The 16,102-nt window shown below is 40.3% G+C and overlaps 1 long non-coding RNA gene across 2 annotated transcripts; it reads right to left on the reverse strand.

Annotated features, from left to right (window-relative positions):
• Positions 1-4,060: 4,060 nt before the first annotated feature.
• Positions 4,061-16,087, reverse strand: LOC148052140 (uncharacterized). 2 transcript variants are annotated; one of them, XR_015698768.1, is made up of 5 exons: positions 16,016-16,087; positions 15,400-15,492; positions 15,137-15,255; positions 14,241-14,355; positions 4,061-4,315 (listed from the first exon to the last, which is right to left on the reverse strand). It is a non-coding gene; the product is annotated as an uncharacterized LOC148052140 (long non-coding RNA). The 2 variants fall into 2 exon arrangements; XR_015698769.1 differs by lacking the exon at positions 4,061-4,315 and adding an exon at positions 8,433-8,554.
• Positions 16,088-16,102: the final 15 nt, after the last annotated feature.

A 16,102-nucleotide genomic window follows, 5' to 3' on the forward strand; every position in this document is an offset into this window, starting at 1 on the left:
TCCAAATTACCACCACAAAACTATTGGAAATGCCAATGATAAAGCAAGTAAAACCACACCCAGCATTATAAGAGAGATATTTGAATTCAGACATGCAGCAGTAATGAGAAAAGATGGGAGTTTTCACTTAGAATGTATGAAATTTGCTGCCAAAAAGACAATGAAAAAGCATCCAAGCTGGGCAGCTCATATATATCTAGAAGAGTTTATGTACCCAGCTTTCACAGTAAATAGCATAATATATAATTAATCATATTTCAGCAGTAAATATTAAGATGCTGAATATCTCATTTACTGTAAAGCACTTTCAAGGTTTCAATTTCAGATAGTCGCATTCATAGAAGCTGTTTAATAGAAATTATTTGTATAAATTAAAATCAACATTTGATCTTCATGCTGCTTCTTAATTATCAGATAAAACTCTTAACAGTGTATCTTTGATGTAAAGCAGGGGCACATTGGAGGTGACGTAGTTCCTTTACACATGAAAATAAATTGTTTACAATGCATGCCATCACAGAAGAGGTTTGTCACCACGTGCACTTCAGGATCAACAAGAGACAATTTGATTGCATCAATTAGATTTTCATTAGGATGCCAATCGGCATTTTTTACCAGCAAAAAGACACTAGAGTGTGTGCCTGGAAGCATCAGCTGTGTCTGTCACCAAGGTTTGCTGAAAGGGGAGCAGATAAGGAAAGAAAAGGCACATCTGGAGTCTCACAGCCCCCCGTGGTGGAGGTTAGCAGAAGGTGGCCCAATGCTCCCTTTCCCCAGTCCTAAGCAGTCACTATGGCAAGATGGACCTGGCAGTGCCCTGCCTCTGCGGAGGGACACAGGCCTCTTGGCAGCAAGAATGGAAGCTCCTGCTTCCCACCAGCTACACAGGAGTCAGCAAAGCCTGGTGTACTCGAGCGACATTTCTGTCTCCAAAACCACAGTAGCAGTTTTTAACACTTGGTGCTTCTACAAGCTAGTGCCATGTAGGAGCTTGAGCTGGACTTCTCTTACCTGGCACAACCTAGGAAACTGCCCTCTTTGCACACACGCCGATTCCCCCTAAAATTAGTAGGTGTCAGGGTGCTGCGAGGACCTTGTTCTACATCATGGGGGAATTACTGACATCGGAGTGGAGGAGCAACAACAGCTGTGCTGGATCGGGCCCGTGCTTCAGCTGGTGCAGAGCTCTGTCCTTGGCCACAGCTGTTTCATAAAACTTCAAGGAGTTTTGCAAGAGGTAGGTAGGTCACATCTGCCTCAGGTAAAGATTCTTCTAGACCCCGTGAGTCAGTAGCATAAGAATTTATCTCTTTTCTAAAAGACTTTAAAATACTTAATTCTTTCCTTAACAGTATGTCAAGTCTGAGTAAGCTTGGGTTTTAGTTTTGTTTTGTTTTGTTGGGGTTTTTTTCATTGTCAGCTCCTTTTCTAGATCTCACTAAACCCTAGATATCAAACAGTATCCTGAAATAATGATTTCCCCAAGGAAAATACGCATTGTATGAAAAAACTTACTTTCAATTTTGCAGGCAAAACATTTCAGTTTCATGAATATCTTATTCACTGTGTTTTGTAAGGTAAAGTGAATAGCCGTTCCTGCTCTAACTTACCAACATTTGCTATTACTTTCTAAAAGACTAGATGCATCATGGCACAGCTTATTTATCTAAGGTATATAACTATCTTAATTGAAGTTTTTCACCTCTCTCAGTTTGAAAGCTTTTCTGTGTTTTTATCACCTTTTTTGACCAAAATAATCTCCCTGTAGCCTGCTGTAATTTGGGGCGAGAAAGATGTTGCGGCAGCAGGAGTCTTACCAACATACGTGAGAGATATTCTGTCTCCTGTTACATTCACAGTACACATGGAAGCGATGCAGGGAAAGCCACTTGCACGAGCGGACACACAGGGAATTGAGGATGCCCCTGCAAGCAGCAGCACTGGGCTTTCTGTGTTCGTAGATGTCAAATAGACAAGTAACAATATCTCTATAATTTTACTTAGGGGCAAAACATTTTGCCCAACAGTTACAGAGGACTGTTTCCTTCTGTAATAACAAGAAGCAGCAATGCAGAAAAGTGAAATGTTTCCAGCACTGAGGTTATCATTTTAGGACAAGTCCAATAGCCCTTGTTGGAAACTTTGCACAACTGAGGACTGGCATTTGACAAAATTTTCAATCATAGGGGAACACTGAAAGAATTGAAAACTATTTCAAATTAATGGAAAAGTACATGGCATGTTAAAAATTTTAAAAAATATCTCTTCAAAAGAGCTTCAGCAACACCATTTAATTTAGATTTCCCATGAGCCTCAAAAAAAAAAAAGTATCGAATAGGCCTTTATCCATATTTCATGAAATATTAGTTATTTATGTTCCTACATAATTTTGCTGAAAACTAAGCTAACTGAGCACCACCTGCGAAATTTACATATTCTGTGTAAAATCATACAGGCAAGACAAGATTTCTTCATGTTGTAAAATCTGCTTAAGTCCTCAGATCCTCACTATGGGACAGTATTACCTGAACATAGGCAGATTTTGCACAGAAAAACCAGTCTGAGATTTCTCTCGGTGTTTCATTTTTCTTGGTAGCATAGCCGATAAGCAGGTACTTATTCTGCAAGAATTCCTTCATTTCGGCTTCTCTAAGCTGTCATAACCCTCATATTTACAAACTGCTGCAGCTGTAATGAAGCTTATTCCGAGCTCTGTTTATTGCATCCATCAACACTTAACACTTCTCAAAATTTACCATTAATGCATGTAGTACAAAGTGTTCACAGAATATCTTAAGTCACCTGTAAGACTCCACTTCAGCTTCTGAATCTATCTATTCAACTGCCTATAAATAAATTTGTTGAGAATTATTACTGTAGAGTTTACAATTATGCACCTTTAAAATTAATGAGATGCAATATGAAACACTAAACCACATTTTCACTTGTTCATATTTTCCTAGATCATAATTTCTAATAAAAAGAAATAGAGGGGACGAGAGAAACCTCAGTTACAGTTAACAATACAAATACTTCTATCAAAAATATCAGTAATTGCATAAACATTATAAATACGGATCTATACATGTATAATATTTTTTCTTCATTCTAAGCAGTGCAATGTCTCAGTTATGTTAGGATTACACAAACAGAAGGGAAGAATACTTGCCATACTACAGAAATAACTGCTGTCTCTGTTCTGTGGCAGCAACAAAGAAAGAAAAATCCCTGTGAAAATGCCAAAAAAAAATTTCTATCTCCTTTCCAGTAACTTGTAAATTACGTTGGATCTACAATTCAGCAAAATATGTTTTTAAAAGGGCAGTAAATTATTTATTATACTACTATAAACTTATTTGCACTGTCAGTCTGAGATTTTAGCTTGATAAAGATTGATACCTTCATCTCTGATTAACTTCATTTCCTTTTAGATAAATATAAAATAAATACTTTTATATTCCTAAACTGACCTTTGTCTCTATTTCAGTAGTTCTCCTATAAGAAGAAACTAAGAAGTACAGCAGGACCTGAAATAATGTAAAGTATTTGGTTAATTAAAAAAGGTTTAATAAAGCAAGTTTTACCATGTTGAATCTACCTAGGAGTTATTTCTTTAGTGAACAGAAAGATATAGTTCATAATTATTCAGTTTTAATTCTTGATTAGTGAAGTCAAGAGCTGTGGTGCCTCATGAGAGCTGTAAGAAATCCTAGGTTTCATCAAGCTCTCATTAACTTTAACAGCAGCTGAAGTGGGCTCCATTTTTCCCTTGATATCTCTACCCTACTACTGGCAAACAATTCTTTTTCATTTCTGATTTGTTTATAATGAAATAAAAAAAAAATCCTGCTTAATATAGGGATATATTCTCAGTCACTTTTTGAGATTATTGATTCTTTTTAATAATTTTTAAGTTGATTAATTGGATTAATCAACTACTTGAAGAAATACAGATTCACTTACACCTTCCACTGAATTAGAGGGGTTTAGATCTATCTTAGGACTAAACCGTCAACACGTAACATTCTTTTACAATACAGCTGTAATTTTATCTGCCACTCACACAGCACGAGAACCTACACAAATAACTGAAAATATACAGAGTACCTGGACGTATTTTTTTTTTTCCTCCAGTATGGACATTGTACACATTGTATTCACAAAATACAATGGGATTTGTCCCCTGCATGCAGCAATCTTTACAAATAGAGAACGCTGAAAGGTCACACTGCTAATGACTCGCATCATGTCTCTGCATTTAGAATATTCCAGTGCTAGATGGATACTACAGTGGATTTATGTTTGCAGGAATCACCTGGAAAAGGTATAGGAAGAAAGGAAAATAAGTCACACAATTTTTGTTACTCAGAGGCAGAAAAGCTGTCCAAACCAATTTGCTCTTAATGGCTGTTTTAGCTCAAAAGGGGCCCTGAAGTGAAGAATAAACAAACTGTCACAGGAACAGAGAGTAAGTCTCTTAAGATCAGGGTTAAGGTTCATCGGTACAATTGCTCTAAGGCAAAACATTACTGCATCTTGGATTAATCTTGGCATGTAGATAAATATAAAGGTACAGCAGTAATGCACATCTAGTGCCTTTTTTGTAACCCTTGCACATACAATACAGCCAAATGAGTAACACAAAACGTAGTGTCTTGTGAAAATGAAATAGGAATTCTAAATATGTTGAAACAGAGGTTTAGAAATTCAGAAAACTAGATAATAATAAACGAAAGTTAGATAAATATGCTCTGCTGTCAGTCTTGCACAAATTGTATTACCCTTGTTTAAGCTAAAACAGACTCCAGCCAGCCATCTATCTTAAAAAAAAAAAAAAAAAGTTTTCCCATCTACAACTTGCCTTCAGCTTCTTTCTCCCCCACAAAGCCTCAACATTTTTTTTTTTTGTTTTAAAAGACTGTTTTAACGTATTTTGACCATCCCATGAAGAAAACCAGATATGCACAGTACAATTCCATGCTGGAGGACCACGTGCGGGATTCAGAGAATCAGATACGGAAGCTTCTGCACACGCCCTATGGAGGGGTTAGTCCTCCACATTTATTTAAATATTATTATATCATGTTACTGAACAAGGCAAATAATTTAGCATCAGTTAAAAGAAAGGTTGTACCAAAACCCTCTTCCCTTCTCTCTGCTCATTATTCATTGTCCACGAGTACCAGAGTCCAGAATTTAGCCACATCTCTCCCACCCCCAGAAACACGCCTCTCCATACACTCCCCTGCCCATTCCAGCTAAAGACATTTCAGCTCTCAGAGCTGGGTCAGAATTATCAGCACACAGGCTACAGTCTCAACTCAAGTAGTCTGTTCTTTGCTGCCTTCAAAGCTGCCCCTATATCCATTGCTCAGCTTCAGGCAGCGGCCAAGGACATGCAGAAACTGGGACAGTCCTAAGCTGCGACAGCAAAGACCTCTCCTCTCCTCCTGTGTGAGGTTCCTCATTCCCTCGCTATGAACTGTAGTTTTAGTTAACACAACACCTCACCCCATGCAAAAGTCACATATCGCCACACTGATACGGTGATAAACAATTCCAACTAGCGAAGAAGGACTGTTACTATTGCAAGAACAGAGCTGTATAAAGCTGTACATCCACGCTGCTTATCCTTCCTCGTTTATTTGCAGAACATAGCTGAGGTAAGAGGCTGAAGGGGAGGAAGCCATTCTTCCCATAGCAAGCATCTGCATCCCAGTCCAGCATTGCGTTATCATTTCTCCTCCGTAATAAATAATGCTGGCCAGCGTTATCATTTCTCCTCCCTAATAAATAATGCTGTCCAGCATTATTTATCAGAACGAGAGCGGTAACAGTCTATCAGATTTCTGGACAGGGCAAACTCCCGAGGACTGCACTGGTCACTTACTAAACCTCTCCATTTGCTGATACACTGCTCCCTTCACAGGCTCCTTGGCACAGAGAGGTGGAATATTCCCACTGGCCTCAAATATTAGTTCTTTTTTTCCATTATGGTATTTTAGAAACTGTTATACTCTCCAGGACTTCTCTGGCCTGAAACAAAGTTAGAACCAGCACTAGTAACAGAGGCTCTCCCAGGCCAAATTCTAACATTATTAAACTGTTCCTAATATAATGTGCGTGTAGACACTAACAGCAAGAGCTGCCACTGACATGCACAGAGGGAGGAGTGTTAATGATGGAAGAAAGGCAAGCAGGCCTTGAATGAGTTTTCCACAGAAGTGGATGCAGAACACAGTGCTGCACAGGCAGAAACGGCGGGGCAGGTTCCTTGCAGGACAGAGGCTTAGGAGCAGGACCTTGTGCTTGTGAAATCACCCACCGGTCTGGGGCCAAGAGCTTGCATACGCAGTTTCATAGCAGCTTCAATATCAGTGCCACTGCTCTGAAGCACCAGCGTCCACATGCTCAGCTTCAAGCCACTTCCTTCAGTTACAGGAGCTGCTAAAATCTGGGGATGGCCAAGAAATGGAAGAGTTCTTCAGACAACCATTACCAATGAGACCGACCCTCAATAATCTTATGTGTGACTCACATTATTTCACTAAAACTGTTTTAGATGTTTTGAGCACATAAACATACAGATCATTTAAATTCACACTGCACGTGAGTTATTTTCTCTGTATATGAACAGGCAGCTAGCAGGCTTAAAATGGTTTGGCTTTAATCAAATAGTTAATATTTTGGTTTGTTTTTAAAATATGTCGCACACGCAGAAGAGCCAAGGAACAGATTACTAAGCTTTAAAAAAGTTGCAAAATGTCACAATCACCTAAAAGCTAAAGCCATATTAAGTCTGTAAAACATATGGTCACTTAACACTTAAAAAGCTCACTAAATCTATAATCCTGTAAAGCCTATGACAAATTAACTGGTGGCTGTAAAGTAAAATCTAATTACAAATTGATTAAAATTGTTCAAACAATTATAGCCCCTCTCAGAAACTCACATCTTATGTCACTTGGATGTAGGTATGCAGGGTGTCTCTTAATTCCTCACCAGCCTTGATCCAGCCCCAGGAACGAAGGGAGTCTCTCTGGTTGCCCATATCAGCTCCGTAAATAACCAGGCTGGAAACACCCTATATGAAACTACCTCTGGGTAGAGGTGCAGGGTTTGTTAGCTCAATCTAATTGATGGCTCTGACCACACTGGTATCCAAATGGATTTTTGTCACCAGCATCAACCTTCACACAGCTCAACAAAATCACTCTCTTGCCATTGTCAAACATTTACAGCCAGTTCTACTGTGCCTGGCCCTCTGATGTTAAAGAAGTTCCATTTGTTGAGCAATGGCAATAGCGAGGAAGCCCGCCAAAAAAAGGTAACGACACATGGTAAGCAGCAATGTCACTAGAGTCAGGTTTTTAAGCAAACGGGCAGCTTATCTCCTGAAGACATTGGAACTGTGCAACTCGACCTTCCTGAATTTAATATATTGGCATTTACAATTGTGCATTGAGCTAGACCACGGTCTGCAAAAATAAGGAATAATGTTCCGTTGGAACTGTTGTATCCATTTTCTCTTTTTAGAGGACCGAGTGGAAGCAGGTATGCCATCTATAAGACACCTATCAGTTCAAAAGGCCTAATCTCTGAAAATAATCTATTATTTCTCATTTTCATTAATTTTGAGGAAACACATCATTAATCACTTTACAGACTCCATGGTACTAGTACAGAGAACTGAACTGCCAACACAAGTTTAATTTTAACTTATACATGTATTTATAAATTATAATTTGTAATATACATAACATAAATCAGCCTGTGACAGCCACCCATCAGTAGGAGCAGGTTAGCGTCAGGGAGCAGCAAGAGCTGGCTGCTCCACCAGGGAGGGTGAGCTCTGGGCCAATGCTGATGGTGGCCTCACCAGCAAGGTCCCCATCCCAAAGCCCCCAAGCAAGGCGAGCAGAGTAGGTCTGACAACAGTAACCAGGGTCAGCCGATAGTCCAGTGATCATCGGACAAGTTTGTGGTGATGAGGTAGGTCCTAGGCCAAGCCAGGAAGCAAGCTGGGGGTCAGGACTAGCAGGGATATGGCCAGGCATGGGCACAAGTACCACATAGCTCAGGCAAGGGCCTGAGCCAAAAGGTGAAGATCCTGAGGAGGCCCCTCACAGCCCCTTCTCACACTGCTCTTTTCACAGCAGCCTCGTCCAAGGCTACACAGCTGGCCTGTGTCAGGGCTGGCCTCGAACGCAGGCAGGAGTTCGCCTCCACTTCCAGGAGAGGAGAAGGGGCTGCCCAGCTTGTTGGTGCACTCAGGGTCCTGACAGCAGGGAGGAAGCTCCTTATTCAGCGACATGGTCTAGTTCCTGGATGCCCCACTCTTGGTTCTCCCAGATGTGTACAACCATGCAGCGTCAGCCCATCCCAAAGCCCCAGTCCCTTCACAGAAATGCGCAGTAACTGCAGCATTCACACGCCTGTTGAGTCTGTGTCCTCGTCCTCCATGCCCTGTGCCTTCTGCATTTCAAGGGGTAAAAAATGTTTCCGAATGCCACTGATTTCACCAAACGTCTTCTCCATGGCATAAACAACTCGCCTGCAAGCAGGAACAACCAATCCACTTCTAAAATGTGGATTTGAGCAGGCAAGGCTTAGGAACACACAGAACAGCAAGAGCCTCAGTTAAACACGATGGTGGGCTAAAGTCACTGCCCCGCAGGGCACAGCAAGCTCTCCCAGTGTACCACAGACCAACTCAGCACAGCTCCATGGCTGAGGCACTAAGATCTCTGGGGTAGGCCTCCAGAACTCCTCAGGAGAAATGGCAACAGCTACAGCAGTATGGGAAGTGTGGGAATATACTACGCTTCTATCCCTGAAGCAGGAATTTCTGAACATAAGACTGGCTGTCCCGTGCATGCTTGCTCACAAAACACAGGAACACACTGAAGCAAGAACATGCGCCAAGGGCATGGTAGTAAATCTTTCTGCCTGCCTGGAGAGCAGATGCTATAAAGCAAGCAGAGACAGCCCTACAGCACCTGTCTCCACAGTATATAGCGAAATATACCTCTTCCTGTTCCAGCTTGTGGTTGTATGTACAGTGCCATGCTACTCTAAAGACAGATGGGCAAATTTTTACCTCTCAGATTATATTCCAGCAACATATAGAAGCTGCAAAGAGCCCTATAATTTTAAGAAAAGAAAAAAGAAAAAAAAATCCCAACAGAGCAGTACAGACCAAGCATATTCCCCTCTCACATTGTCTTACAGGGGTAACCAGTTCACTGGGGCAAAGACTCCTCCGAATGCTCCAGTAATTCTGTTTCTGGCAGCATAGAGGCTGCCACAAATTACTACCGCCATCTGCAGCACAGCGGTTCCTGTGCCCTGGCTTATCAGCTTAATCTAGAAGTATGTGAACTTGGAACTAGAGTCTGATCTTGAAAAATCTTTCTTTAAATTTTAGTAACAAACAGAATAACTGGCTTTCTTTTTTCGCTCACACATTTATTCAGTCTGAATTCTGTCTTTACAAATGTAACAGACTGTGCAAATGTCACACTGGTCATACGTTGAATGTCTGAATAGTGTCATCATGCTTTCTGATGTTCTGAACAAGCAATCTGATATCAAAAGTCAAGGCCAAAGCCACAGAACCACTAATTTTAATTACCTTGAAACAAACAGAATAAACTTCCACCAGTTCTGAGCTGACATCTACTGGTAGAAGATTGCAACAGCGTAGGACACTGGACACAATCAGGAAACACATGGCAAAATATTTTGTTAAGGATCTCCAAGTGGTACCTGGTGAATCATCTGGGATTGGAAAGGATGAGAGCTCATAAAAGTATAAATTTCATGCAATTCTGCTGTGAGGATAGTAATCTCTCGCAAAGGGATCAGGCATATAGCTGGGGGATGCAACTCCTCAATCACCACCTCAGGTTTTGCATTTCACGCATAACTTTGAGACAATTTTATTAATGCAAACGATTCTGCTGAAATTCATTTTAGTCAGATCTGCTTTGGGTTAGCTTAGATCATGAAGGGTATGAATACATAATAGCTTGCAATTGTGTTAGAGCAGTTCAAAAAGTTCTTGGGTCTCAGCTGAGGCACAGTAATTAATAACATGCACATCCTCCTAGCCAGCTGCAATGTAGAGTCAACTCAGCTTGCCTAAAGTCACCATTGAAGAGGGTTTAAGATTTCAAATTATGCTGAAATAAACATCACTAAATCAGAAAAAGATTGTTTTCTCAGGGACTTGAACTAGTGTAAGAACACTACTTCAACAAAATCAATTCAGTATGCAAGTAAGGCTGCGGATACATCTTTTCCACCCTCAGTTTCTCACATAGCATAACGAAGAGATTGGCAGCGTTGGGAGAACCCAAACCTTTCAGTACACATGAAAGTGGCACTCAAATTCTCTGGAGTCAAACATATGACGGCAGCACTGCCACGCCATAGCTGCACTTGAAAATTACTGCCAAAGATTCTGTCCAAACTACTATAAATTATGTGATTTAATGTATTTTACATAACAGAAATTACATCCCTAATTTCTGACTAAACACATAGGATTTTATCATGTACTCTTGCTTTAGGCAAACATTAGAGGACCTCCTAGAAAATAACAAGTCGCGTTGACATATTCAAAGAGGACATCCCATGAAGGAAAAGAAAAAGGTGAAATTCAGACTCAATACACTGTTTTGTTTCTCCTGTTCTTTGCACCCTCGTTGGTTCTAATAACCACAAACTTTACACAAATTTAGTGCTGATATGGAGTATCAACATCCTGGGGAGTATAAAAATATACTGAAGAACCCAGTCATTTTCCCTTGGCAACCTATTTAAATCTTTGGTTCTGAAAAGCATGCTGAGAATTTGGTTCTGCCAGTTTTACACACCATGAAAAGAGTCCCTTATTCTGTGTTAGGGTAGTTTGTAATTTTTTTTTTTTTCCCATTCTCTCTCCATGCCTAAAGATCATGAGACAGGACAAAGAACTGATATGTACTTGACCTCTTCAGAATAACGCATTAAAGTCCTATATAGGGAAGACTGCACACCAGTTTTTCAGTAACTGAGGGCTTCTTTTCATGCTCGGTCTACAGAGGAATGGGTGCTTCCATGGGATACCCTCCCTTTCAGAGTAGCCGCCACATGCACATTCAGGTGCGGTCTCTGGAAGCACAGAAGCAAGCTTGCCATCACAAGTGAAGGCCTAACCAGACAGAAATTATTTTGAGGAGGTGATTAGTGAAAGAAATATGGGTAACGAAAGAACTTAGAAGATCCAAGGACTAAGCAGACATCCTTTACTGACCCAATGAACAATAAGGCCAGGTGGGAGCAGAGCAGCTGGAGGGACACATCTGTTTTGGGTGAGAAGATGAAGTGCCAGAAGGGAGAGCAAGGTAGACACTGCTCATCTGCAGGCTGGCAGAGACCGGGAGAGCAGCAGCAGGGGTACAGGGAACACCTCACTGGCTGAATGTCAGAAATAATTGACTCAGTTGTAATGAAAGAGTTTAGAAACGAATTTTCAAGGAGAGAAACAGGTAGTTGCCAGCTCCATCAGCTGATGATGTACTATAGTCCCAATCAGGGATCATTCTGCAGTAGTCCCTTGGTTGGACACTAGCTGAAGGCTGAGTTAATGAAGTGTGAGATTTCTCTAGCAAGTGGGACCACTCTAATGGGTGAGAAAGGCAGCAGCAAGCAGGAACAGGGCTGCTTTCTGGGATGGATTAATTTTTTCACTGTAGTTTCCTGTACCTGCCAAAGACTTGCCTGTACAACTTTCATGGGTACCCTGCCACAGAGTCTCAAATGAACGTAGCTTTATAAATAACTGGGAAAATTATACAGTGAGTTAAATGAATAACACAGGGCAATGACACTTTGCTATCATTTACCCTGACAGAAAACCTAAGGCAACTCTGTTGAAGTTAGTAGAGCTATTCCAAATTTACAGTGGTATCTGAGAGCCAAATTTGGCCTGTAAATTAAAGCAGTAGTCATCTGATTTCTATGTCTTGCGGTGATGCAGAGCTGACTTCTGTAATCACATTTTGTTTGTGGGGAGCTTCAGTCCCCGTTACTCTGTTTCCCATGGTTTTTGAAGTATTTGTTACTTGCACAGTTATGTATGCTGTCACACAGCATTCACAGAGTAAAGCAGTGCTTTAAATGCTCACTGGGAGAACAAAATTAACATGCTCTAAGTGAATACTTTTGGGAAATACCATTCAACGGTAATAAATTAAAACAAATCAAGGTCTTCATTCACAAGGTTTCAATTTTGTTTGCATTTCACATGTTATGAGGCTGATTCAGCAGTCTCAGAGCAGCAGCCAAAAACGCAAAGTAAGCATGTATCAATGTGAATTATTAACATATGCATCAAGCTAACGCTGCTATCTAGGATAGTGCTCTCCATACATGATTAAACCTAGAAAGTGCGGAAAGGTAAGTGGGGAGGGGGGAAGCGACAGGGATCTGATTTATAAATGATCTTGCCTCACTTATCCCAATTTCTCCCTAAGATCTTATTTGCAGAACACAGCCCGTACAATTCTGCAATGTCTTTGCCTTTGTTCAATGTTCTGTTCCAAGCACAAAGACGATGTCGCTGAAATGCAGTAATATGTGCAGCAGCACCTCTAGGGTTGTTTTTAAACTAATAATAGGAAGTAACGCTACGGTAGCTCAGACACCATGTCATGAAATCCTGTCCAGAACAGCTCTAGGTGGGCACAATTCGGAGAACTGCTATGGAAAGGACTATGTCAGCACTCTCGCCAGTGCACTGCCTCCAGGGAAGTACCCGAGCATTTTAGAAAAAGTACAATAGATACGAAGACTATAGACAGCTGCTGGTGTCTTAACCACTGTATCACCTTACATTATAAGCAAGAGAGAGCAGAGGGTTCTTTGAGTATAGACATCTATGAAATTACCGCTTCCTCTTTCCTTTTTCTATTTAGTATTTTAATGTTACTAGAAAGAACAGGATCAATTTTTAAGAACTTAATTCTGACCGAAACACGTTACCTTCCTTATCACAAAGACTCTGGTGTTACAAATTTTTGTTTCACATTGCCAAAGCATGATAACCTCCGTGCTTCTAAATCAAACTAACTCTTTAGATGAAAATTTTATCCAAATATGACTCTAATCGCTATCCTTTGTCCACAAAGGCCAATTTCTTGACACCTTCTTCCTGTTCCTTTCTCCTGCAACCATGGACCCTTCCTTCACAGTTTCACATCGGCTGCACATTCAGTATTAAAGCTGTATCACGTATACAACACATTTATAGTTTTGCTTAGCCTCTTGCTGCTGGTCCAGGAATAATAATAAGGAAACGTTGCCATTTCCAAGGACAAGATTGCGTTTATCACTTCAAAGCGATATATGGTAAAGGTGTATCAATGGCAGGCAAAGGTTTTCATAAAGGAGAATTTCTACCAGATGGCACATACTGTGGCAACTCTAGAAACTATATCTGGAATATGATCTCCTATGAAAGATATAAGGGTTACTCAGTAAAACAATTACAGGGTTCCAAATGCTAAGGAATAGGGGCTGAAAATCTAGCTATCCTTAAGACATGGCTTAAACATTTTATGAGGGATATAGGACATGTTTGCTGGTGACAAGAGGAGATTAAACTCAGTGAGCCAAGAGGTCCTTCCAGTCAGAGTTAAAAAAAAACCCAAAACCTCATCGTTAGCTCAAACTGGGTGCCCACATTTCTTTTTGATAATATTGGTTTTTAATTTCTGAACCTCAGTTGTCTATACATAATGACCGAGTGTGCAGTTGGCATTGTTTATCACCACTAGACAATTTTTACATGGATGTTTATCATCAGGAAGAGTTCATCATGATTCAGAGATAAATGGCTATCTGTAATAGAAATTTTCACCAGAATGTATAAAACTTGCAAATCTCAGCTAACATGATCTATAGCAACTGAAAAACATACCCTGTGTCAAGATACCATGTTTTATTTAAAGATGACAAGAAATAGATAGTTCACTATTTCACATCTCCCTAGCAAGCACTTAAAAATTCACCTTCTACCCACAAGACCTTCAAATGTCTTTGTTCAATAGGTCAGATCGCACTCATAACATATTTTCTACCTTTGGAGACATTTAAGAATGATCAGCAATACTTGCTTTAACATTCTAAATAGATGAATCATTTCAAATATAATACCTAACCCAGAGGCATCAATCTATTTCCATGATACTTACCACGTTTATCGAGTCTCGGGCTACTACCTCGTACATTGTCTTACAGTCTCCCAGACAGAAGTGATTAAAAGTCTTTGCTGAATAAGGTATCTTCAGAAAGATGCAGTCTAACCCACTGCAGGAAGAGAAAACTGTCAGGAAGTCTGCCACTGAAATACCACTCCATTCCAGCCATCCTATCAGACTTGTAAAAATTCATTTTCTAGAGCATGTCAGGAACGTTATTCTAATCTCTCACGTAAGTGGACGGCACTAGGACTGTTTTGGAAATAGCAGATACTGGGTGAGGACAAAAGCACAGAGGTGCCTCCTCTTTCCACTCTTCTGTTGTCCTCTTCTCCTCTCTACCCAGTCATCACCTTCAGAACTGCCAAAAGTATCGTCAGCAGCTACCTGCCCACAGGTCACAGACAGCCAGAGTCAGAACTTGTAGCAAGTGCTGAGACTGTGGAGCCAGCAAGGAACACTACAATATTTTTCAAGTCTTTTTTCAACACCATATTTAAATTAAACAAAAATTATTGTAATACACTTTTTTTCAGCTTATTTTAACATCAGATACACAAAGGTAGTGATTCCTTTAAAGCTCAGTTGTCTAAGTAATTACAAACCAAACCAGTATAATTTTCAAACATAGTATTTGCCCCTTCACAGCATAGCCTAACAAATCTGGCTGACTTAAATTTTACAAGACAAAAACAGATTCAAAGGAGGATTGAGCAGTCACAAGCCAGAAGCTGAAGGCAGAAAGGAGAGTAAGACAGCAAACAAGTACACTTAATGGGCAACAGCTTCTCTTTTGCCAGTACCCTTCCCATCTCCTCATCAATAGTAACAAAACCAATTACAGTTTTCTAGCAAGAAGATCATTCAGTTCAACAAACCTTGAGACCTACCTATAGAGGATTCCACTCCCTTTTCTTGCTTCACTTCATTGAGCAAGGTTTCTATTACTTGCTCTACTTCAAATACAGGAATCCTTTCCATCTCAGTAAAAACATCCCCTTCCTGTCACCTGTAAAGAATAAACTTTGCATTACCTGCTCCCAGCTCAGCAGAAGTGCCAGAGGAAGCAGCTGTTTGCTGCTTCCCCCAACAACTTCATCCATATGCTCCTGACAGACTGGGCTGCTTAAGTCAGAATATATGCTGGATCTACCTAGATATTTTAGATCCTATACCAGTACTTCATGCTTTTGCCAGGAAAACAGAGACGTCTAAGTAAAGTTGGTGTAGTACCCAAGACATCATGCTGAAAAAAAGAAAGGGGGGGGGGGGCAGGGAAGAGAGAGAAAAGCATGCAGATTAATCACTTGCATGATAAGAATCCAAACAGGTTTTGGTCCCAAGTTGACACACACACATCAATGAAACAACATATTAAATACAAATCTGATTTTTGTACTACAGCGTGCTAGGGCTGAAATTTTTAGGTGTACTGAGAGAAACAAAAGCTTAGTCAATAGCCAAAATTCAAAATAAGCTGGCTAAATTCCAAGTCTTTGTCATTTTAATGACAACAAATCAAATTTATTAGGAAACAACCTGGTCCTCACTTTTATGCTACAGCAGCATTTACTAAATATATTTGGTTTTAAATTTAAGTAATGGAACTGGAGAGCAAAGGAAGGTGTGAACACTGTAGAGCCCTCATCCAGATACACTATTTATGCATCCCTCTTACACCGTAACACATTATAACTGAGGCTAACTGATAAAACATAAGCATTTCCATTATCTTTAAGCTTAAGACTTTAAAGCTAAGGAAAACAAACCAAAATAGATCTAAGTAGGATCGCTCATTTTTTTTACATCCTTCTTCCTTGTTTTATTGGCTCACTAATGAGTAGGTCTGGCATAAA

The sequence above is a fragment of the Nipponia nippon genome, unplaced genomic scaffold (genome assembly GCF_047370975.1).
Source record: "Nipponia nippon isolate SJK-2023a ecotype South Korea unplaced genomic scaffold, ASM4737097v1 scaffold_5, whole genome shotgun sequence".
NCBI lineage: Eukaryota > Metazoa > Chordata > Aves > Pelecaniformes > Threskiornithidae > Nipponia > Nipponia nippon.